This window comes from Agelaius phoeniceus, chromosome 18, assembly GCF_051311805.1.
Source record: "Agelaius phoeniceus isolate bAgePho1 chromosome 18, bAgePho1.hap1, whole genome shotgun sequence".
Taxonomy (NCBI): domain Eukaryota; kingdom Metazoa; phylum Chordata; class Aves; order Passeriformes; family Icteridae; genus Agelaius; species Agelaius phoeniceus.
This window is the reverse complement of record NC_135282.1, coordinates 13,411,476-13,434,264: the sequence shown is the minus strand read 5'-3', so window position 1 is coordinate 13,434,264 and position 22,789 is coordinate 13,411,476.

The following is a 22,789-nucleotide window of genomic DNA, read 5'->3' as shown; positions in this document are numbered from 1 at the left end:
TTGACCTATGGAAACAATTACCAACTTTGTGCAAGGAGTTAAAGGCCACAAGGCTTTGAGTAGAATGATAGTGAATTTATCACAGGGTGAAAAAGTAGAATTTTGGGGGTTTTAGAATGGGGATTCAGGAGGCAAGATGGAGGAGTTTGGGTGTGTCCTATCCTTCTTCTTCATCTTCTTCTTCTTTCTTCTTATCCTTCTTCTTCTTCTTCTTCTTCTTCTCCTTCTCCTTCTCCTCCTTCTCCTTCTTCTTCTTCTTCTTCTCCTTCTCCTTCTTCTTCTCCTTCTCCTTCTTCTTCTTCTTCTTCTTCTTCTTTTTTGTCTTCTTCTCCTTCTTCTTCTTCTTTTTTCTTCTCCTTCTTCTTCTTCTTCTTCTTCTTTTTTCTTCTCCTTCTTCTTCTTCTTCTTCTTTTTTCTTCTTCTTCTTCTTCTTCTTCTTCTCCTCCTCCTCTTCCTCCATCTTCTGCTGTGATGGTGGCACTTTTGGATTGGTTTAGAGTAGAGACAGACTGTCTAACACAGGTGATAGGTATTGGAAAATTATTGTAAATAACGTATGGGTAGTTTTTAGAATAAAAGATAACCCTGCCCTGAAGGCGGTCAGTGTGCCTCTGTCTGACCTGCTGGACACACCTCAGCAGGCCAGGGAAAGAATGTTATAGATAACAGAAAATAAACAATCTTGAAAACCAGACCAGAAGAATCCTGATTCCTTCTTTGGTTGCCAGGCTGGGAAAAGAGACTCTGCCACATCTTGGGGTCAGCCAGGAGCACAGCACCCGTGAGATGTGTGCTGCAGCAGAGAGGCTGCGGGAAGGTCTGAGTCCCAGCTCTGGGTGCCTGGGGAGGCTGGGCTGCAGTGCCACCTCCTCAGGGTCACTTTGGGCTTGGAGGGCAGTGTAGGAGTGTGCTTTTTGTTGACAGAGTGACAAAACTATTTTTTGTCTTTTTAAAAGGAAAGAAGCTCAGAAGTTTCTCTCTTTGATTAAATGAAAAGACACTACATAGGACTTGGGGGACTTCACCTCAAACTTAAGGATAGCTAATTAGACAGAAGCCAAAAAGTCTCGCTTGAGCAATTAACTAGAAAAGGATGTGAACAAAGAAACTAAAGGCTTTTGTAAAGTGTTTTACTAAGACCAAGAACGTTTAGCACTTAACTCAGTTTTTCTGTTTGTTATTTTACTTTTATTAAACTTTTTTGTTTCTAACACTGCAACAGAAGCCATCTTGCTGATTTTCATACTTCTAAATGTAGCTGAGCTATCTGAAGTGTGTTATAAGCCTCCAAGAGATTATTAGACCTAGCTCAAAAAAGCTTCTATAACAGGGCAGCACCTCACAGGCTGCAGCTCCTGCTGTGCCAAGGGCAGTGCCAGTGGCCCTGCACCAACACCAGCCCAGGGCAGCTGGATGGGCTGCGAGAGGATCCTGGAGCCATGGAAATATTTGCACAGGAACATCTCATTTTGAGTGGAAGCCTTGGAAGCAATTGTGGTGTTGTGAGGTCCCCAGGACGAGGCGAGAGATGAGAATTTGACTCCAAGTTCTCAGAAGGCTGATAAATTATATTATGATATTATATTAAAAGAAATGTTATACTAAAACTGTACTAAAGAAAGAGAAAGGATACATCAGAAGGCTAGAAAGGAATGATAATGAAAGCTCATAACTGACTCCTCAGAGTCTGACACAGCTGGCTGTGACTGGCCATTAATTAAAAACAATTCACATGTTTGGATAAATCATCTCCAGACCACATTACAGAGCAGCAAAACATGGAGGAGCTGAGGCAGCTCATCTTCCCAGGAGAAGAAATCTTGGCAAAGGGATTTTTCAGAAAACATCATGGTGACAAGGAATGAACAGCATGAAAATGATGGAAACACCACCCCTGTGGTGGTGTTCTCCTCTTCCTCCTTCTATACAAAATCCAATTTCTCTACTAAGGGCATGTTTTGAAATAGGTGATGTTTGTCAAGCTCTGCTGCTCTTTGCCTCTGCCCCAGTGCAAGGACTGAGCAGAGATGGAGCAAACCTTCCAAGGGACAGCCACAGTGTCCCTGCTCCCTGCAGCTGCTGGCTGGTGGCTCTTCATCTGTCAGGGATGAAGAGACACAGGGAACACTGATTTGGTGATCAGAATCCAAATTTATTGTGGACCTCCAATGCTTATATACTGTTTTAGGAAGACTAGTAATGTTTACTACAATGATTGGGTTAAAATCACATACACAAACTTATGCATATTACAACATCTCTTGCTTGAAGAGTTTAATGAAACTTTCTGGTAAACCAGTCTGATTGAATCTTCTTACAATCCTCAAATTTCCAGGATCCAAGGCATTCTGTTATCCAATCTCCTAAGCTAACCAGGTCCAAAGTCTATCATCTGTCTTGTGTCCCAATATCCCAACATTCATGAACAGCCATTCCCTGCTCTGGGACAGGGAGACATCACCTGGTTCTGCAGGTGATGCCTTCCCAGGGGCTGGGGTAAGGACAAGGCTGTGACCTCCTTCAGGGTGCTGGCAGCTCTCTCTTCTCAGCAGGCACCCTTGAAATGCCACAGATCTCTGAAGCACAGCCCTACCCACACCTCCCCCTCCAAACCCTGTGTCTTAGGTCAGAAATGGGGCTGTGTGTTCTGTCCCCATCTGTCAGAGCTGGGGCAGTTCTCTGCTGTCCATGGGGCAGTTTTTCCTTTATCTCTCCCCCAGCCAATCCTCCCTGCAGGAGATCTCTGCTGTCCATGGCCACTGAGTGTCCCTGCAGGGCTGATCCAATTCCATCATCCCATGGGGAGATGCTGCATTGCCCAGGGCAGGAGCCAAGCATTCCTACCTGGATCCAATGTGAGCCTGGCACAGCCCAGCAGCCTTTGCCCAGGGCATTGCCAGAGGAGCAGCTTCTGCTGCCCTGCATGGCCAGAGGGAGCCCAGGCCCATCTGCAGCAGCCCTGGAGCTGCAGAGGAAAACTCCCCCCTTGTGCAGGATCCCTGCTCCAGCAGAGCCACAGCTGGCACTGCAGGAGGGCTGAGCCCCCATGGGATGGGGCTGTGCCACCCCCTGACACACAGGGGACAGGGCATGGGCTGACTCTGGCAGTGTTGTTTTTTTGTTTGTACTATTGTATTTGTATTTTTAATTTTCCTAGTAAAGAACTGTCATTCCTATTCCCATATCTTTGCCTGAGAGCCTTTTAATTTAATAATAATAATAATAATAATAATAATAATAATAATAATAATAATAATAATAGTAATAATAATAATAATAATTCAGAGGGAAGATGTTTGCATTTTCCATTTCAAGGGAGGCTCCTGCCCTCCTCAGCAGACACCTGTCTGTTCAAACCAAGACACCCTGGCCAGCCAGGAAGGACAGAAAATACTGGCTGTGAACCACTCTCCCAAGAAGTCTTCTGGACCCTGCTCTGTGTTCCCACCTCACCTCCTGCTGCTGGTGGGAAATGCCCTGGGCACAAAGGGTGGGACATGTCCCCACACCATGGATTGAGGTTTTGGGAACCTCAGGTGTCTGGGGATGCCCCACAACTCTCAGTGACTGGAACAGGCACCTCCTGGAGGGGGGTTCATCCCATGCCAAGGTTGAGATGATCCCTCCATGCTGGCTGTGACCTGTGCTCTGCCTCAGCACCAGGAGGTGACAGCCTGGAATTGTACACCCATGATTATTGCAGGTTTGCCTGCAGAAAACCACAAAAAATTCCTTTGCTCAGTAAAAAACACAGTCCAGGATGTTGTGAGTCTTGCTAAGGAAAGCACACTTTAATCAATTTAGATTGTTGCCTTGGGTGTTTGGTTAAGCAGATTTCAGAGTCAGAGTAATTTGCTCTTGGGGCAGTTTGAAAGGACATTCCTGGAGATGAGCAGTCCAAGAGCTTGGGAAGGAAAAGGGGTTCATGTACCCAGAGCAGATTTTAGAGAAGAAAGCAATGAAATGAGAGATTATGAAGAAATTTTAAGTCAATAGAGAGTTGTAGTTAACTGTGAATTTTGAATGGGACAAACTCTTCATTCAGGCTCAATAAACCAGGCTCAATAAAGCAGATTCAGTAATTACCCAGGAAATCTCTGGTTGATTCAAGTGCTTTTTGGGAAATCCCTCAGGGCTTGAGCTCTAAAAGCAGCTTGGATGGAGCTCCAGAGGGGCAGGACTGGATCATTCCAGGGAAGGAGAGCTAAGCAGTGACTTCAGTGCCTGAACACCTCATTCCAGCTGGAGAAAATCAGGGAATTAGGGTGAGGAGAGGCTGCCTCAGCCTCAGCCCAGGCACTGAACCTCTCCAGGAATGAGGAGGCAGGTCGGGAGCAGCACGATTGGAAATGCTGGACAAACTCTGCTGGTTCCCATCGTGGATTCTCTGCACCCAGAAATGTGGAAGAGGAGCAGGGAATTTGCCTTCAATAGTGAAGCAAACAACTTGAAACCACTCCAGGAAAAGCTGTCACCCACTGCCACAGGTGTTCAGGCACTGCTGGGACAAGAGGGGGCTGAATCCTGGAGCTCTGATATTGAATTTAGATAAAAAGAAAAAAGAGGGAATTCTACACCAGGGTTTCAGGCCAAGCCGTCATCTGCCATCAATAGGGACAAGGAAAATTTCAAGTTAAATCTTAAACATGCAGAGCTGGCAATTCCAGGGCTCCAATTTAAATTCTGTCATTCCTGTATGGAGCCTTTTGGAACATTAGCTGGGAATGGCAGGCATAGGACTGACCTAAATTCCATGGATCTGAGCATTGGCTGAAGCAGAGTCACCTGCACTGTTCTGTGGGTCAGGATGAGACCACCTCAGCAAAGCTGAAACTTCCACCCAAAACTCTTGGGAGAAAAGCCAGAAAGCAATGGGAATTCCTCATGGACAAAGGCTTTTCCCTTTTGCCTGCCTTGCTCCTGAAGCCCCTGCAGGAGCTGAGCTCCCATCACTCCCAGCCCCAAGCACTGGGAATCAGGAGCAATTTCGATGCTCCAGAGCTGTGCCTGCTGCTGGAATAAAAACTGATGGAATAAAAGCTGCTGGAATCAAAGCACAGCCATAAATCAGAGTTAACTCCCCTGGCTCCAGCAGCTCCCTGGATTTGCACTCAGGTGTTGCACAGAGAAACTGCTCCAAGTTTAAACCAGGATCACGGGATAAGAGCAGACAGCAAAATGTGTTTAATGCCCCTGACACCCTGGCTGCTTCTCCTGCCTGTTTATTTTGTCTGCATGAATTCATTACATCAAAATTAAACCTCTTTTCTAAATTATTAATAATCCCTAAATGTTTGTGGAAATACAGGACAAATCAAAATGCCAAACACAGTGATGCAGATGAAAGAAAAGATAATGGGAATCTTTCCATATTTGCATATGGAAAATGAGGAGTGTGGAGTTAATGAGATTTATCCTTCTTTCTGGCCATTTTAGTGGAGGATTTTTTTGAAAATCTATTAAACTCCAGATTTCCACATAAAACAACACAAAATACTACGAGAAGAAACATTAGAGTCAATCTATTCTTCATGCTAGGCACAAAATCAATCGCATTTATTGTTCAGAAAAATTAAAAACCTTCCTACATTTTATTAAACTGCACATTTCAACCGTGGTGAGAGATAAATAATTGATACATCCCAAATACATCACTTCCAAAATACTTATTGGAAAAAAATCACTGCTTTATTACCCATTCCTTTCAATAGCTGTTGTGATGTTTACTACTTTAATGGTGCTTTTTTTTTTAAACAAGAACTCACAGTGGCAGCTGATTATTTCATTGTGCTTAACATTATTTTATAACAACCCATCGAATCTGCTGCAGATAAACCCCATTATCTGAGGGAAGCAGCCATGCACTACCAAGTAAGAGCAATTTGGGTCTCTCAGCCTGAGAGCACTTGAGCAGCTCCTCGAGAAATGGGTCTGGGCTGTGCTGGGGAGGCTGAAATCCCACCTGGATCTGGCTGGAGGGAGGAGAATCCTGGGGCTTGGGGGCTTCCCTGCTGGGGAATGCAGAGGTGTTGGAGCTGTTCCTCCTGGGAAGGTGCTGTAGATGCCCTGGATGGACACATGGGTCAGTGCTGGCCTTAGGCTGAGGGAGGGCAGGGATGGATGGGATCTTGGGAATTAGGAATTGTTCCCTGGCAGGGTGGGCAGGCCCTGGCACAGGTGCCCAGAGCAGCTGGGGCTGCCCCTGGATCCCTGGCAGTGCCCAAGGCCAGGCTGGACATTGGGGCTGGGAGCAGCCTGGGACAGTGGGAGGTGTCCCTGCCATGGCAGGGGTGGGATGGGATCGGATGATTTTTAAGATCCCTTCCACCCAAATGTGACAGATGAGTGATGTGATGGTTGACTTGCACAATTAAAAGGTAAATATCATGTATATCTGTTCAGAGAAGTTTTATAGATTTATAGTTGTGTTTTTACCCCCTTGTGTTGTTATCAGGGGTGCTCTGGGTTTGGGACATTTGGGAGGGTCACTTGTTACTGTGGCAGCACCTGAGCTCCAATCAGGATTTAAGGAATGATCTCCAGCACTGGCAGGGAAGGAGGAGTCAAGGGACAGAACCTTGGGAGGGGCTGAGGGTTAAAAGGCCAAAACTCCGTTGTGTGGGTGAGCACAGGGTGGGGAAATCCTCTGCCCCCAGCACCTTAATAATTTCTCTATGCAGTCTTCTGTTGGGTTTTTGATAAGGTTTAATAAACCTTTTAAATTCTTTGAAGTGAGCATTGTTTTTCTCACCCAAGCAATCCTGGGGTTCTGCCACCTCCCCAGGCACCCCAAACAGAGCAGAAGGCTCCTCCTGCTCCCCACACATCCCCAGCTCTCCTGGGCCTGTCTCCTCAACCAGCAGCAGCAGCAGAATTGGCTCCTGCCCTCTTCAGTTGCACACTGTGGGCAAGGTGTCAGGTGACAAGGTGTCAAGGTGAGAGGATGACAGCCCTGCTTTGTCCCTGGGAAGGGACCCCTGTCACTGTCATATTATATGGAAAAATCCCTTTGCCAGGATTTGTTCTCCTGGGAAGCTGAGAAGCCTCAGAGAAAAATGAAAACAATAATTATCTGATTGCTTCTCCTGTGTTTTGCTGCTTTGGAATGTGGTCTGCAGATTGTTTATCCAACAGCTTGATTGGTTTCATGTGAATTGTTTTTACTTAATGACCAATCACAGCCAGCTGTGTCAGGACTCTGGAGAGAGTCATGAGCTTTTCATTGTCATTCTTGTTAAGCCTTCTGTAAGATCCTTTATTCTTTAGTATAGTTTTAATATAATATAATAATATAATATAATAATAAATTAGCCTTCTGAGAATATGGAGTCAGATTCTTAATTCCTCCTTTGTCCTGGGGACCCAGCAAATGCTACAGACCCCCAGCAGCAGCTCCAGGCCTTCCCAAGGGGCTGTCCCAGAGCTCTCAGCCTGCAATCCACCATGGCTCAGGTGTTCACACAGCCAGCCTGGCACTGGAACAGCAGGATCAACAAAATCCCTCCAACAACATTTTCAGTGTTAGAGAATTGAGGTATTATTTTATTCTGGCCAGAAGGAGTGTAAGGAATGTGAGAAACAGCTACTCACTTTTCATAGTTTACGAAGGTTTATTAAACCTTATCAAAAATACAACAGAAGACTGAATAAAGAAAAAAGGTTACAGCTCTGGGAGCAAAAGATTTTCCCCACCATGTGCTCAGCCCCCTCACAATGGAGGTTTTCCTTTTTTTAACCCTTTAACCCCTCCCAAAGTTGTGTCCATCAACCCCTTCTTCATTGTCTGGTGGTGGAGATCTCCTCCTCAAATCCTGACTGGAGCTCAGGTGTTCCATGGTGACAAGCCAGCCCTGCCAGCTGTCCCTTGATAACCACATGAGGGGGTACAAATAACTATAAATCTATAAAACTTTTCTTAACCTATATACATGATATTTGTCCATTAATTGTGAGAGTCAATCATTGCATTACTCATCTATCATAGGAACAACCCTCAGCTTTAAAATTTTAAAAGAAAAGGGCTATTAAACCTTTACAAAAATTACAACAAAGGACTGAACAAGGAAAAATCACAGCACTGGGAGCTCCCCTGTGACTACCAGCCATGTGGCTCCTCTACAAAATGGATTCTCTGCCTTTTATGTCTTTAGTTCTTCTGAAAGTTCTGTCAGTCAACTCCTTCTCTGCTGTCCATTGGTGGAGATTACTTTTTACACTTTGATTTGGCGATTACTTTTTACACTTTTTGGAGGTTACTTTTTACACCTTGATTGGCTGTCAGGTGTTGTTATGCCACACTTCCTGGTACCAAGCCAGCTTTCTCTAAATGCCCTGACTACCAAGGCTATTACAAGGAGGGGAGGGAAAGAGGACTATGGGATGACATATTGAAATAACATTAATATACATCTATATAATATCTATCTCTTAATTGTGAGAGCCACCTCTTACATTACTTATCTATAACAACAGCAACAGAAATCATTTCATCCACACATTGCCTGGGTTATGCAGAGAAAATCATCCCATCACACAGTAATTTTACTCAGTTTTTCACATATTTATTCAGTCAAAACCTGGAGAAATTCACTGGTTCAGTGTTCATTTGTCAGGTCTTGGTATTTGGTTTCCTATTGGTTATTGATCCCTTCCCCTCCAATGCTAATTAGGTTTTCATTGTTATCTCTCTTTTCCCAGCCCAGGTGTCTCCCATGCCAGGGGTGAAGTTTAGAGTGATGTTTGTTAATGGTCATTATCTTTTGTGTATCTTAGGTGCTACTCCCAGTCTGCTGAGAAGTTCAGCTCATCAGGCCTGGACTGGTGGAACATTCCTTTGAAAAGGAACTCCAGTTCCCTTCCCCATAGGCAAAGGCCAATGAAACAAAACAAAATCATTTTATTCTTTAAAAATAAAATAAAACTTTGTGTCATTTCCAACAAGCCTAACCTTGATTTTCCTTTATCTTGCTCCACTGACTATCCTGGGAAGGGCAGGCTGCAGCTCTCCTGGATTCAGAGGATTTCCCATCCATCCCTGAGTAGGGGCCATGGAGTTTTAACCCAGGCTCAGGGCTCCTTCCTGCCCCTGCTGCTTGCTGTGGTGCTGAGGGGAAGCTGATGGGACAGATTTAAAAGCTTTTGCAGTTCACAGGTTCCTCTGAGCCCACCCAGTGCACCACCCCTCACTACCCCACAGCCTTCAATCTCCAATCCCTTGGCCTTGCACCCAGCTGAACTCGAGCAAACATACCAGGACAGACCCTGACACCCCCAGGAACCCCCGAGGGCTTTGGCCAGGTCATGCCTTGAGCTCAGGCCTTCCCAGCTGCCTGGGAATGTGATGGTGTTTCCTGGGTGAAGTTCTTCATATCCTCTTGCTGACATCAAGTTTCTTTAGAGATTAAAGGGATGGGAAGGGATTCACAGTCCCTCAGCCCAGTGTTTGGAAATCTGCCATTGCTCTCCTAGCTAAGAACTTCTTGTTTGCTGAACTATTCATGTTCAAGACCAATTTGTTCACAATTGCTTTTATGTGGGTGTGTTTTTTTCCCTCCGTTTAAAATTTCCAGCATTAAGAACATGTTTGAGAAAGAAAGCTGAAGTTATAATTTGCTCTGTCTCCAAAGGTTTAATACTAGCAGATTTTCAGCTCCTGGATGTGCTTATTAAAGAGCTAAATCTTAGATCGTGAGACACTCTGGCATGTTTATTGTTTGCACCATCCAATTAATAAGTAATTAATAGTTCAGCAAAGTTTAGTGCATTGAAGTGGGGCTTGAGGAATGGGGAATAATTTCCTGCCATTGGGGAAGGTGGAAATACAATGAAAAACTCTGAGTGTCGGCGTTGGACTTGTAAAAGGCACTGAGGGCAGAAAGGTGGAGCTTTTCCTGTCATTCCATTTAAATGAGGGCAAGGAAGGTGTCTTGGTTTGGAAAACCAGGTGTCTGCTAAGGAAGGCAGAAGCCTCCCCTGAAATGGAGAAAATGAACCCCCTCCCAGCTCCAAATTGCTATAAATTTTAAATTAAGGGGCTCTCAGGCAACAAAAATTATGGGAGCAGGAAATAACAGTTCTTGAATAGGGAAGGAAATAAAAGGATAAAATGAACAATGCAGTAAACCAAACAGCACTGCCAGAGTCAGAACCCAGCCTGACACCCTGTGGGTCAGGCTGTTGGCAGCAGAACCATTGGAATTGTGGCTCAGCCCTCCTGCAGTGCCAGGGCTGGCTCTGCTGGAGCAGGGATCCTGTAGAGAAGGATGGATTCTGCCTCTGAAGATCCAGGGGAAGGAGAGGCAGCTGCTGTTCCTCTGGGCAATGCAGTGCAGAAGCCGTGCTGGTGTTCCAGAATCTCCAGATTATATCCAGGTAGGAATGCTTGGCTCCTCCCTCTGGGCTCACATCTCCCAATGGGATGCTGTAGTTCTTATCAGCCATGCAATAGCTGTTATCAGCAGATGTCCCCTCCCGAGGGAGGAGTGGCTGTGGAAGAGATAAGGAATTTGCCCACACAGATGGTAACAGAATACATCTTGCCTTCCAGTCTGGAACAGAAGGTGTGACAATGGAGGGGTCGGGAGGAGATTAAGGGAGGCTCAGGCAGCATTTGGAAGGAATCCTGTCCTTGGTGCTCGAATGGGGCAGGAATTGCCAAAGGGAGCAAAGTCCTGGCTGGGAGAAGAAGTCACAATTACAGTGGAGAGAAGCTGGGAGGATAAACTCAGGAAGGGGATTCCAGGACTTCCATGCAGAATTTGGAATGACAGAGAGCCAAGCCACACTTGCAGCAAATTGATCCAGCAGATTGCTCAGGTTTGGGGTGACTGCAGAATAACAAGTGCAGCACCTCTATCCAAAACCCCCAAATGAGTGCCTCTGGCTCACTATTGGGACCTGAGTGTTCAAATCTCTACAATGAAGGTTGAATGAAAATATCAAAGCCAGTTCAGTGAATGGCAAATGGAATTAACACAGATCAAACGCTGGCACTGGTAAATTGGGCCAGAATAACCTGATGTGGCTCTGTGACAACAGAACTGCTTCCATGGGTGAAAGAATTAAGGGATATTTCTGGGAGTGGCAGTGAAATGTCTTCTGCAGCAGCAGCAAGTGGGGCACATCCATCTTTCCAGAGAGTTTCCATTTCCTCTGCTCCTGGCTCCAAATAAAGGCAGATTAAGGCCCCAGCTGGAGCTTTGGGGATTAAACACCTTCAGGTTCAGAGGAGTGCCCTTGCTTGAGTGCCTTCATTACAGCAGGAGTGGCTGCTTGGCACTCCCAGAAAAACAAACCAATAATTAAACCTGGTCCTTCTATTCTGGTAATTTCCTGATCCACAAAAGGCTCCTGAATTCCTAAATCCTTCCCAGCCGTGGGCATTTCCTCTGGGCTCTGCTGTGATCCTGAGCCTGTTTGCCAAGAACACAGGGGAAAAAAAGATTATTTATTCTGGCCTGAGTCATTGATTTATTATTTGTGGCCCTTTTTATCTGGCTGAACAAAACCAGCTGCTGGACTCGTGCAGCTCTCCATTCTCTGGGGAATCAGGACACCTTGGCTAACTGAATGCCAGGATGACAGCAGCACTCTGAGGGTTTGGGGCAGCATTTTGGGACTTATGGGACCCTCCTGCAAGGTCACATCACTGAATTTGGATATTCCCCACAGCCTGGGGCTCTGATTGCCTTAACCACCATGTCTGGAGGTTTAGGGTGCTCCAAATGTGGCCCAGTCACCCTTCCCAGGGACAAGGGACATGGATCAGAAACCCCAGCCACTGCTTCCTCCTCTGGGGCCTGGGAAAGCTTCTCTCTGGTGTCCCCAGGGCTCAGGATTAGGGCCAGCCAAGGTTAAAATCTTCTTCTTTTAATATCTCATGGCTTGGTAAATTCATGATGACCCCAGTTTGGGGGGGGTGTGGGTGTGCTGGAGGGTGGGAAGGGTCTGCAGAGGGGTCTGGACAGGTCTGGACAGGCTGGATTTGTGGGCCAAGGACAAGGAGTGAGAGTCAGCAAGGCCAAGTGTCAGATCCTGCACCTGGGTCACAACAGCCCCATGGAATGCTCCAGGCTGGGAGCTGGAAAAGGCCCTGGGGGTGCTGGTGGCAGCGGCTGGACAGGAGCCCAGGTGTGCCCAGGGGGCCCAGAGGCCAAGGACACCTGGGCTGTGTCAGCCGTGGGGTGGCAGCAGGAGCAGGGCAGTGCCCGTGCCCTGAGCTGGCACTGCTGGGGCACCTCCAGTGCTGGGGCAGCTCTGGGACCCTCCTGACAGGAGAGACCTGGAGGGGCTGGAGCGTGGCCAGGCCAGGGAACGGAGCTGGGAAGGGGCTGGAGCCCCAGGAGAGGCTGAGGGAGCTGGGAAGGGGCTCAGCCTGGAGCAAAGGAGCCTCAGGGGGGCCCTTGTGGCTCTGCACAGCTCCTGCCAGGAGGGCACAGCTGGGGGGGTCGGGCTGTGCTCCCAGGGAACAGGGACAGGAGCAGAGGAGGCTCAGGTTGGATACTGGGATCAATTTCTTATGGAAGCACTAAAGCCCAGCCAATGCTATCAGCACAATAATTCTGTAACATGGATAATCTGCCCATGGATACAAGAGCTGATATAAAGTGTTAAATCCCAGCAAACCAAAATATTTGCAGTTCCAAAATTAAATATTTAGGGGATTTTTCTAACCTGCTTTGTGAATCAATTTTGGGTAAAATATCATTTTGGGGTCATGGATGTTCCCAGGAGGGGGCAGTTGCAGTTTGACACCAGTGGAGTTTGCACTGTGGGTTCTGTGCCTCCACGTGGGTCAGATTTAAAGCAGAGCTTTAGGAAGGAGACACCACAATTTCACTTTAAAGACTCCCATTGATCCAGCACATGCTCCAGTGAATTACTGGTGATAACACCCCTTATCTCTAATCATTCCCCCCTTAGCCTCCCCCTCTGTGCTGGATGAAAGGCAATCCATGTTCAGCCACACTGAGAAGGTCTCTGTGTGTCCAAGGAAATGATTTTGCTATGAAATAATATGATTTGGGAAAACAACTTCTGCTTCAAATGATTTTTGGGTACACTTTTAACTTCAAAAAATTCCTTCTGGCTGAATCAGCATTGACAGTGCCATTAATCCTGATTATTGTTAGTTATTGAATGTTATTTGTAATGAACATTTTCATTGCCTTTGAAGCTGAGGTTTGCTCCTTCCCAGCCCCAAAATAACCACATTGAGGTTTAGAGTTCAGAGCAGTGCTCTGTCACATTACAGAGCTCCTGGATACCATTAACAAGTTATTTGATAATTACTTCCTAATACGTTTGGAGTCCTTCGTTCCGATCGTTCATTTCAAGTTCATAAAGCTGTCATAGAACCCGTGTGCTTTAATGGCTTTAGGTCCCACTGCCATGAATAAAACATATCCACACTTAACAGTTCTCCAGCCTCTGCTTTGAAACACTCAGAAATTCAACAAGTTCACTGAAAGGAGGAGCTGGGCACCTGCTCAGCTGAAGGGAGTTTGCTGCTCCTCCTTCTCCTGGGTTTTGTCTTGATGGTTTTGTGCATCCCAGCTCCCAGATTCCACGAGCAGGAAGCTCAAGCTGTCCTAAAACTCCGAATGATGACAGATCAGGGTAGGTGGGCTCTGAACCAACCCCCTGGTGAGATCCAAACCAAAGCTACACAAACTCAGCCTGAGTTTCCTGGGAATGGGGAACCAGGGCTTCATCATCCACTGAAATATTCCTGTGAAATGTGCAGTGAAGGCACCTCAGGGTTTGTGAAGGTGCCTGGGGGACAGGATGTGTCAGGATATGTCAGGATGTGGCAGGTCTCCATGCAAATGGCAGAGTTGTTTTGGGTGAAACATCCTTTCCAGAGCTCCCTGTTCCTGAGCCTCATCTCTGTCTTGGGGGAAGACTTTTTATATTTATATAAAAATATATTTATTTATAAACCTGGGGCACAAAGCAGCAGGTGCCTCAATCCTGCCCCCAGATGTGGGCATTGTCCCCAAGGTCCTTCCTGCTCTTCCCAGCAGCCCAGAGGACACCTGTGTGTGGGGAAGGAGGAAGTTTGTGTTATATCAAGGAAAGGAGGAAATCTGTGTTATAGCAGGGAAAGGAGGAAATCTGTGTTTTATATCATGGGAAGGAGGAAATCTGTGTTTTATATCAAGGGAAGGAGGAAATCTGTGTTATGTCATGGAAAGGATTAAATCTGTGTTATACCATGGAAGGAGGGAATCTGTGTTATACCATGGTAGGAGGGAATCTGTGTTATACCATGGGAAGGAGGAAATCTGTGTTATACCATGGAAGGAGGGAATCTGTGTTATACCATGGTAGGAGGGAATCTGTGTTATACCATGGGAAGGAGGAAATCTGTGTTATACCATGGAAGGAGGGAATCTGTGTTATACCATGGTAGGAGGGAATCTGTGTTATACCATGGGAAGGAGGAAATCTGTGTTATACCATGGAAGGAGGAAATCTGTGTTATATGATGGGAAGGAGGGAATCTGTGTTATACCATGGAAGGAGGAAATCTGTGTTATACCACGGAAAAGAAGCTACCAGGGAATTTTCCTAAGGTTTGGAGAGAGAGATTCCCAGCTGGCTGCAGCCCTCCTGGAGGACTGGCTCAGGCCATGCAGCAGTGCTTGGCTGCAGCTTCCTGGTGATTCTGTTTCTTCATTCACCACTCTCCATGGTGTGGGACTCTAAACTGCACCTCAGCCCCAGAAACATGGAATGGGAACTGTGCATGGAGCAGAAGCTGTGCCTTGCTGGAAAGGCTTCCCTAATCATTGTCATGCTCCATCTAAAAGGCTGATCCAGTTGGGACTGGCTGTAAAACCAGGGGAAAGCCACACCAGATCCTGGGATCCACATCCTGTCTTCTCTGGGCTTTCCTGGGAAGGAGAATTCCCATTTATGTGCTTCATTCTCCTCTCCACCGTGGCCCAGGGAGAAGGAACAGCCCAAGTGGGGCCAGGAACACCCCCTGGAGTGGGGATGGAGGTGGGAAAACAGGACACCAGGCGCTGGGAGAGCACAAACCACATCAGACAAACCCCTTTGTGGCTGGAAATTGTGTTTGCCCACCCTGAGGGCTCCTCTGATGGAGGCTGACGAGGTTTCCCTCAGCTCCCAGCTCCAGCAGCTCCCCGTGTTCAATGCATCCCACGCTCTGTTTTATTACACTTCAAACCCACTTTGTGTGCAAAGTAGGAAAAGCTGTCAGAGGCCATTAATCCAAACAGAATTTAATCTCTCAAACAGCATTTACTCAGACAGAGCTGCTAAATCTATATATTAAAAAACTGTTGACAATTAATTAAAATGCTTCGCTGCTGAAGTGGGAACGGGGCTGCTCTGCAGGGCACTGTCAGGTGGAGCAACAGCCTCTCCCTGGGACACACCTGGGAAGGATTAGAGGGAAAGCAGCTGCTTCCCTGTAGGAATTTCTGTGCTGGCAGCTCTGCTGCCGCCTGGCAACAGCGTGACTGAAGGGACAGCCACAGGAACAGGGAGCTGTGCATCAGGCAGATGGTGAAGAGCATCCCAAGCTTTTATATTGCAGCTTGGAAAAGCTGAGACAGGAGCCCAGGAGCTCCTGAATGAGCTTAGAGGTATCACCCAGCTGGAGATTACATGGTCCTAGTGTTGGATTTTAGGTTAAGGTTCTTCCCCCAGAGGGTGCTGGCACTGCCCAGGCTGCCCAGGGAATGGGCACAGCCCCGAGGCTGCCAGAGCTCCAGGAGCCTTTGGGCAGCACTGCCAGGGATGGACAGGGGGGGATTGTTGGGGGGTCTGGGCAGGGACAGGGGTGGGACTGGATGATCCCTGGGGGTCCCTTCCAGACCAGGATATTCCAGGATTCTGGTGGATATTTGTCTTGGTTTGGAAAGACAGGAGTCTGCTAAGGAAGGCAGGAGCCTCCCCTGAAATGGAGAATGCAAACCCTCCCCACCCCTCTGAATTGCTGTAAATTTTAAATTAAGGGGCTCTCAGGCAAAAATATGGAAGCAGGAAATAACAGTTCTTTAATAGGGAAGGAAACAAATAAAAGGATAAAATAAACAATGCAGTGCACTAGAACAACATTGCCAGAGTCAGAACCCAGCCTGACACCCTGTGGGTCAGGCTGTTGGCACAGTCCCATTGGAATTGTGGCTCAGCCCTCCTGCAGTGCCAGGGCTGGCTCTGCTGGAGCAGGGATCCTGTAGAGAAGGATGGATTCTGCCTCTGAAGATCCAGGGGAAGGAGAGGCAGCTGCTGTTCCTCTGGGCAATCCCGTGCAGAAGCCGTGCTGGTGTCTCAGAACCTCTGGATTATATCCAGGTAGGAATTCTTGGCTCCTCCCTCTGGGCTCACATCTGCCAATGGGATGCTGTAGTTCTTATCAGCCATGCAGGGACATTCAATGGCTGTTATCAGCAGTGTCCCCTCCCCAGGGAGGTGTGAATGTGGTCACTCAGAGAGAGAGATAAGGCAAACTGCCCACTTGACAAAAGATAATCTGCCATACAGATGGGAATGGAAAACATCTTGCATTGCAATCTGGAACAATATTCCATGGCAATTAACTGGAGGATGGATCTGGGGATGTCACCAAGAAGGGGACGCGGTCCATGGCACATGCCAGACAGTGTCTGGGAGGACATGAGGAAGAGGGAAGATGACCTTTCCAAGTGGCAAAAGAACATCTCCATGGCTGTTCAATTGTCAGCACAAGGATCAATTTTCCCCCATTGGCCTGAGGTGTGTGACATTTCCTTTAAGTCCAGGTCAGAATTATTTTCCTTTGCTGTAAGACAGAAGCAGTTATGGAATGATTATTGCCTACACTGTGATGACAAAATGCTGCTGTCTAAAAGACCAAAGATCAGAAGATTACAAAGATCAGAAACCTCCAAAAATTGAAGCTGCAATGGCCAAAGCAATAAATGTGTCAGGAAAGGACAAGAGCAGGCGGAGAGGGCACAAAATCATGGAATTACAGAATATTTGGGTTGGAAGGAAGCTTTAAAAGCCATTTAATCCCAAGTCCTGCAATGAACTGGGTACCTCAGGTTACCCAGAGCTCCATCCAAAGTTTCTCCCTTTTCCTCTTGGGAAGAGAAAGCAAAATCCTTCCATGGCCTCTGTGTTTTTGTGGTTGTCAGGGATCAGAGGGGATGGGCTGGGTGACACAATTGTGTCACTGTCACACACACACAGTGGTGGCTGCCAAGCCACAGCAGCCCTGTCCTGCCTGCTGGCATGGCCGGGCACAGATTCCTGCCAGCAAAACTCCTGCCCTTCCCTGGTGTCACCTCCTCCTCCCTGAGAACACCAAAACCTCAGGCTCAGGCCCTGCTCCTGTTGCTTATTTTTCTGTTCTTGTGCAAGTTCCTCTTGCGCTGCTCCAAAATCCCACTCTGGAAAGGATGGGCCGACACCTTTGGAAAACTGGCTGCAAAATTCTATTCCTAGAGGCAGGAAAACAAAAATCTACTCAGGAGGTTTCTCCCTGGACTTCAAACGTTGTCCAAGCTCCTTCTGGGCCACTGAAATCTCAGCTCCAGCCATTGAACTGTGTTGGTTGTAGTGGTTTTGTTCAAAATGAGCCCTCATTTCTCCTGCTTGTGGAAATATGATGAGGTCTAGCTGGGTTAGGACTAGGACCAGGACCAGGACTAGGACCAGGACCAGGACTAGGACCAGGACTAGGACTACTGAGTGCTTTGTTTTCCGGCTGCACAGGGTTGTCTGATCTAAGTAGGCAATAAATCCAAACCACAGGGGCAATAAATCCAAACCCTTGGGCCTCTGTGGGATTAAGCAGGGTCAGAGCCAGGCACCTTCACAGCCCCAAACCCCTGGCTGAGGACACAGCCCTGGGCCCCAGGGGGTGCTGGCACTGAGGGCTTTGCTGGGCACGGCTGGAGCTGTTCCAGCATCCATCACACTCCACCTCCAGGCATCTCCAACCCAGCAGGCCTAAGGCACACAGAGCAATCCCCCAGCACCCAGAAACACCAAATCTCACCTCAGAACACACATTCTGCTGTTCAGCCCTGTGAAACTGGAACTCTTTCCACTTCCATGCAAAGCTTTGGAATGTCCACCCTCAGCTTGGTTTGAACAGCCAGGTGTCTGCTAAGGAAGGCAGGAGCCTCCCTTGAAATGGAAAATGCAACCCCCTCTCCCTCTGGATTATCATTATTTTGAAGTTAAAAGGCGCTCAGGCAAAGATATGGGAATAAGAATAACAGTTCTTTACTAGGAAAATTAAAAATACAAATGCAATAGTACAAAGAACAAAAAAACCCAACACTGCCAGAGTGAGAGCAGTCCCTGTCCCCTGTGTGTCAGGGGGTGGCACAGCCCCATCCCATGGGGGCTCAGCCCTCCTGCAGTGCCAGCTGTGGCTCTGCTGGAGCAGGGATCCTGCACAAGGGAGGAGTTTTCCTCTGCAGCTCCAGGGCTGCTGCAGATGGGCCTGGGCTCCCTCTGGCCATGCAGGGCAGCAGAAGCTGCTCCTCTGGCAATGCACTGGGCAAAGGCTGCTGGGCTGTGCCAGGCTCACATTGGATCCAGGTAGGAATGCTTGGCTCCTGCCCTGGGCAATGCAGCATCTCCCCATGGGATGCTGGAATTGGATCAGCCCTGCAGGGACACTCAGTGGCCATGGACAGCAGAGATCTCCTGCAGGGAGGATTGGCTGGGGGAGAGATAAAGGAAAAACTGCCCCATGGACAGCAGAGACCTGCCCCAGCTCTGACAGATGGGGACAGAACACACAGCCCCTGCTAAATCTTCCAAGCTGACACAACTCTGCCCCTGCTTCACTGCTCAGAGCCCTGTGACAGTGAGGAATCCCTGGTGGAGAAAAGCTGGCTCAAGACAGCAGCAAGACACAGAGCTGAGAGAGAGAAAAGGTTGAAGGCTGATGGATGAGGCATTTTTCCTGGGAATTGGCCCCTTCCTGGCAGGTTCCTTGCTGCTGGGTTAACACAAGGCAGGCAGGGCCAGCTGCTCTCCTCAGGCCAGGGAATGAAAAGCTGCTCCTGTAGGGAGCACTTCCAGCAATGCTTCAAACGCTGCTCCTTGACTCTGGCTTTGATATCAGAGAGCCCCAGCACATCTGGGTCAGGGTTGGAGCCTCCCCACCTGGAGCTGGGCACTGCCTGGCTCCAGCAGCAGCAGCTTTCTCCCCAGGCTGCCCTTCCAGCTCCTCCGTGGAAAGGAATGCTGGAACTGGAATGATGCACAGCGCCGTGTGGATCAGTCCTTGTGTCTAATCCTGGGGCCTGTGTCACAGAGCAGTGACAGAGCAGTGACAGAGAGCAGTGACAGAGAGCAGTGACACAGAGCAGTGACACAGGGCAGTGACACAGAGCAGTGACAGAGCAGTGACACAGGGCAGTGACACAGGGCAGTGACACAGGGCAGTGACAGAGCAGTGACAGAGAACAGTGACAGAGCAGTGACAGAGCAGTGACACAGGGCAGTGACACAGGGCAGTGACACAGGGCAGTGACACAGAGCAGTGACAGAGCAGTGACACAAGGCAGTGACACAGAGCAGTGACACAGGGCAGTGATAGAGCAGTGACAGAGAGCAGTGACACAGAGCAGTGACACAGAGCAGTGACACAGAGCAGTGACACAGGGCAGTGACACAGAGCAGTGACAGAGAGCAGTGACACAGAGCAGTGACACAGAGCAGTGACACAGGGCAGTGACACAGGGCAGTGACACAGAGCAGTGACAGAGCAGTGACACAGAGCAGTGACACAGAGCAGTGACACAGGGCAGTGACACAGGGCAGTGACACAGAGCAGTGACAGAGCAGTGACACAGAGCAGTGACACAGTGCAGTGACAGAGCAGTGACACAGGGCAGTGACACAGGGCAGTGACACAGGGCAGTGACAGAGCAGTGACACAGAGCAGTGACACAGCAGTGACACAGTGCAGTGACACAGGGCAGTGACACAGGGCAGTGACAGAGCAGTGACACAGGGCAGTGACACAGTGCAGTGACACAGTGCAGTGACACAGAGCAGTGACACAGAGCAGTGACACAGGGCAGTGACAGAGCAGTGGCACAGCAGTGACACAGAGCAGTGACACAGGGCAGTGACACAGGACAGTGACAGAGCAGTGACACAGAGCAGTGACACAGAGCAGTGACACAGGGCAGTGACAGAGCAGTGACACAATGCAGTGACACAATGCAGTGACACAGAGCAGTGACACAGAGCAGTGACACAGTGCAGTGACACAGAGCAGTGACACAGGGCAGTGACACAGTGCAGTGACACAGAGCAGTGACACAGGGCAGTGACACAGTGCAGTGACACAGTGCAGTGACACAGAGCAGTGACACAGGGCAGTGACACAGTGCAGTGACACAGCAGTGACACAGGGCAGTGACACAATGCAGTGACACAGAGCAGTGACAGAGCAGTGACAGAGCAGTGACACAGGGCAGTGACAGAGCAGTGACACAGTGCAGTGACACAGAGCAGTGACACAGAGCAGTGACACAATGCAGTGACACAATGCAGTGACACAGGGCAGTGACACAGAGCAGTGACACAGAGCAGTGACACAGAGCAGTGACACAGTGCAGTGACAGAGCAGTGACACAGAGCAGTGACACAGAGCAGTGACACAGCAGTGACACAGGGCAGTGACAGAGAGCAGTGACACAGGGCAGTGACACAGAGCAGTGACAGAGCAGTGACACAATGCAGTGACACAGAGCAGTGACACAGTGCAGTGACACAGAGCAGTGACACAGAGCAGTGACACAATGCAGTGACACAATGCAGTGACACAGGGCAGTGACACAGAGCAGTGACACAGGGCAGTGACACAATGCAGTGACACAGGGCAGTGACACAGGGCAGTGACACAGCAGTGACACAGGGCAGTGACACAGAGCAGTGACAGAGCAGTGACACAATGCAGTGACACAGGGCAGTCTAAGCCTGGAGCTCCCCAAAGGGCACTTTGTGTCCAGCCCTGTTGTCTCTCCTGTGTCCCTGCTGAAGCCCAGCCCAGATCCTGCAGGAATACATTTCCATCTCCTGGGTCCCCTCTGATCTCCCTTCTCCCTGCTGACTCCTCGCTGTGCCTTTGTCCCTGAGCAGGGAGGTGACCGCAGAGGGGACCAGAGTGGTTCATGTCCCAGCTGCCCCATCTGGCTGCTTTTCCAGGCTGGTTCCAGCTGCACTCCCAGCACTCAGCTCTGCCCTTTGGAGCCCTCGGGGATGGACCCTGGGGAGGATCCAGCTGGGCTCTGTGAGGAGCAGATCCCCCCTGCCCCAGAGCAGGCTGCTCACCAGAACTCATCCAGGAGTCATTCCCCACTGGGAACTGCAGTGGGAAAGGATTGAAATAAATCATGGGATGATGGAATCTCCTGAGCTGGAAGGGACCCCCAGGATCACCCAGCCCAGCCCTGGCCCTGCCCAGACCCCCAACAATCCCACCCTGTCCATCCCTGGCAGTGCTGCCCAAAGGCTCCTGGAGCTCTGGCAGCCTCGGGGCTGTGCCCATTCCCTGGGCAGCCTGGGCAGTGCCAGCACCCTCTGGGGGCAGAACCTTGCCCTGATCTCAGCCTGAGCTGCCCTGGCCCAGCCCCAGCCATGCCCTGGGTGCTGTCCCTGTCCCAGAGCAGAGATGGGAGCTGCCCTTGGGAAGAGCTGCAGCCCCTGGTGAGCTCTGAGCTCAGTGTCCTCTGCTCCAGCTGAACATCCCAAGTGCCCTCAGCTGCTCCTCCTGTGTTCCCTCCAGACCTTTCTCCATCTTTGTATGGCAAATGTGAGACCATAAAATCATCGTGTCTGACCCCAACCCCTTGCAAATCCACATCCTTTACATCCAGCATGGAAAACCATTCCAGAGCCATCCCAAAAGGCACTGGCTTAAGCAATCTGTAACAAGCACTGGGATCACCTTTCTTTCCTTCTCTTCTTTCCCAGAAAATTGGCAAGACCTGAAAATGAGCGCTTCTTTCTCTTTGGAAATTTGCCCTTCAGCTGGCAAACAGGGATTGATTTGATTCCTGGGGCTCGTAGGAGGCTGAAATGAAAACAGCTCATTTTAATATTAGCCCTGATTCCTGTTCATGACCACCTTTTCCTGCCCAAACATCTGCTGGATCAGCACGGGGGTGTGGGACAGCAGCTGGAGGAAACAGCATTTGGAGTTTTACTGCAGGGGGGTGAGGAGCTTTCTCGTTGGCTCCGTACAAAGAGCAGCAGCACTGGATTTTGATGTTGAAAAGAGAATAATTGCTCCTAAAATTGATCTTTACAGGCTTCAATATTTCCCCCATCACATTATGCTTCTTCCAACTGTGTCTTTTTACAGCCTAAGACAAATGACTTAAACATCAGGCTAATACAAAGCAGATTTTTCAGACTGGGAACGTGTTTTCTTTCCGTGCACACGGGGCTGTATCCAGCGTGTCAGGCAGGACATTTTCATTTGGAGGGATTTGGTTTTAAGTGGGTGAGCAGTGTGATTATTATTGAACAGCCTGACACACAGAGAATGTCTGGCTGTCCTGCTGTCAGCCCTGCAAACCCCACACGGGAGGGATCAGCGCAAACCTCAGAAGCTCATTAAAAAACCCAGCTCAGGCTTTTGATGAGGTTGGGGAACTCTTAGAAGTGCTGAGTCCTCCCCTCCCCTATCTCGGAGCAGGATAATCACTCTGTGGGTGCAGGGAGACAATTAAGCTCATTAACATCTCCTTTCTTTAGAAGATGAAGTGCCAGCTGCTTGGATTCAACCACACAG